This window comes from Cervus canadensis, chromosome 27 (assembly GCF_019320065.1).
Source record: "Cervus canadensis isolate Bull #8, Minnesota chromosome 27, ASM1932006v1, whole genome shotgun sequence".
Classification (NCBI taxonomy): Eukaryota; Metazoa; Chordata; class Mammalia; order Artiodactyla; family Cervidae; genus Cervus; species Cervus canadensis.
The window spans coordinates 46,348,865-46,351,350 of NC_057412.1; the positions used below are offsets into that span (position 1 = coordinate 46,348,865).

At 41.2% G+C, this 2,486-nt stretch overlaps 1 pseudogene; it reads left to right on the forward strand.

The window, feature by feature from the left end:
* Positions 1 to 714: 714 nt before the first annotated feature.
* Positions 715 to 1,405, forward strand: LOC122428849 (annotated as a pseudogene).
* Positions 1,406 to 2,486: the final 1,081 nt, after the last annotated feature.

Genomic DNA, 2,486 nt, shown 5'->3' on the forward strand with positions numbered 1-2,486 from the left:
GGTATTACTTTCCTGAATTTTATAATGCCTGTGGCATGTACCAGATTTAATTTTTTTTTAATTTTGTGAATTTCTTTTTGTTCTAAATAGTTATATGTCCAATTTTGTATTCCTAAGTTTGTATTATTTTCTTCTCAAATATCCCTGTTCCCAATTATATACACTTCAAACCTTCTAAACCTTGACCAGTAATATCATACTTTCTACCGATACTTGAATGTAAGCTCCATGAGAGCAGGAATTGTTTTCCTTTTTTCCCTGTTCTATATCAAAACCCATACAGGATCTGAAATGTAAAAGGTACTCAATAGATACTTACGAAATGAATACTGGTCACTGTCTAAATAATGCTTCCAAGATGAAGAAGCCTAATGTTTCCTTTGTTTTTATTCAGTGGACTTGCTCCACTCAGCTTCCTGTGTTAATTTTTTCTGACAAATATCGTGATGTTTATACAGAAAAGTTGTAAAAAGAAATTTCTTGCAAAACTCTAGTATTTTACAAAGGATTTACTTTCTGCAGTAGTGATGGATGCGGTTTAGAAGATATGCAAACACAAGACCAGGAAAGTATAAGGTGAGGAAAAAGAAAAAGGAAAAAAAACTACAGACAAAACAGGACAAATTATTACAAGAGACCTGATAAAGACGAGAAAGAACAAGGGCTGGATGTGGAAACATGGCTGAACTCAGCTTTTCTTTCCACCGTAAGAGAAACACAAAGATTTTACACATAATATGTAGCCACCAGCGCCCCTTCTCAGCCGCCCGCCATGACAACCGCGTCGCCTCGCAGCCGCCGGAACTGCCAGCAGGACTCGGAGGCCGCCATCAACCGCCAGATCCGCCTGGGGCTCTGCGCCTCCTATGTCTACCTGTCCGTGTCCTACTATTTTGCCGGCGATGATGGGGCTTTGACGAACTTTGCCAAATACTTTTCTTCACCCGTCTCATGAGGAGAGGGAACAGGCTGAGAAACGGAGGAAGCTGCAGAACCAGCGAGGCGGCCGAATCTTCCTTCAGGAAGAAGCCGGACGGTGATGACCAGGACAGTGGGCTGGATGCGATGCGATGTGCGCTGCGCTTGGAGAGACGTGTGCGTCGGTCACTACCGGAGCTGCACAGACTGGCCACTGGAAAAAACGGTCCCCATCTGTGTGACCTCGCGGAGACCCCGTACCCGAGTGAACAGGTGGGAGCCATCAGAGAGTTGGGTGACCACATAACCGGCCTGCGGCAGCTGGGGGCCCCTGGATCCTGCATGGCAGAGGACCTCCTTGACAGGCACAGCTTGGGATACAGCGAGAGCTGAGCCTCAGGCTGGCTGCCCGCAGCCGAGGGGTGACTTCCCTGGCCACGCAGGCAGTGCATGCCTGTTTGGGTTACCCTCACCTTTTCTGTAATTCGTAACAAAACATCTACTTAAGTTCTTTCTTTAGTACCATTCCTTCAAATAAAGTAATTTGGTAACCCCGCCCCCAAAATATATAATATATAATAATATTGATAATAATTATTATTATTATAAATAATCAGGTTTCAGTTTATCCAAATAGCCAATGTATGCTATATTCTGCAGATAGATGTTTGAAAACTACCATCTTCAGCTTTAAATAATATTTACTGAGAGACAAAAATACCAAGAGGGATAAATCCTTAAAAGGGCAGGCTAGCTCATTTTATGCAGAGGTGTAAAGAACCATGAACCACATGTTGAAAAACTGAAATGCTAAATGAAGTGGTGATGTGTGGGAACTGGGCCACAGATGTTAGGATGTTACTTGTTGAGACTGGGCTCTATAGACTAGACTCAACAAACCATGAAAGTTTAAAATTTAGAGGTTCTGATACTACTAAAATATTATGACTTAGAGCTTTAAACTTTAAAATAGTAGCTCCCATTTGTTCAATTCTAATTTGAGATTATGCTGTGAATATGCTCCTTTATTTCTATAATAGTGATGATATCAGACACAAATTCACACAAATAAAACTGATTATTTAAAATTTTAAAAACTGACTTTCTAAGTTGCTAGAGTAAATTGGTTCATTTCTTTCTCCTTTTCCAGGCTTCTTTTTTTTTTTTCTTTTCCAGGCTTCTTAAAGTTAGTCTGTATGGCAGTGTATCACTTTCCTGGTGCCAAAAAGTGTCTGTATTGCTTAAGTAAACCTTTAAGTCCCTCTGTGTTAGTAGAATCATACACAGAGACTCTCTCTACTCTCTCCTTCTCCCCATCTCTTTCTTTTTCAACTCTCATATTTTTATGTATCTGTCTGGTAGTGTTTATGAAGTTCAGGTTTTGCATAATTTTTATTGAAAAAATATAGTTGATACACAATATTGTGTCAGTTCAGTTCAATCGCTCAGTCGTGTCCCTGTGACCCCATGAACCGCAGCACACCAGGCCTCCCTGTCCATCACCAACTCCCGGAGTTTACTCAAACTCATGTCCATGGAGTTGGTGATGCCATCCAACCTTCTCATCT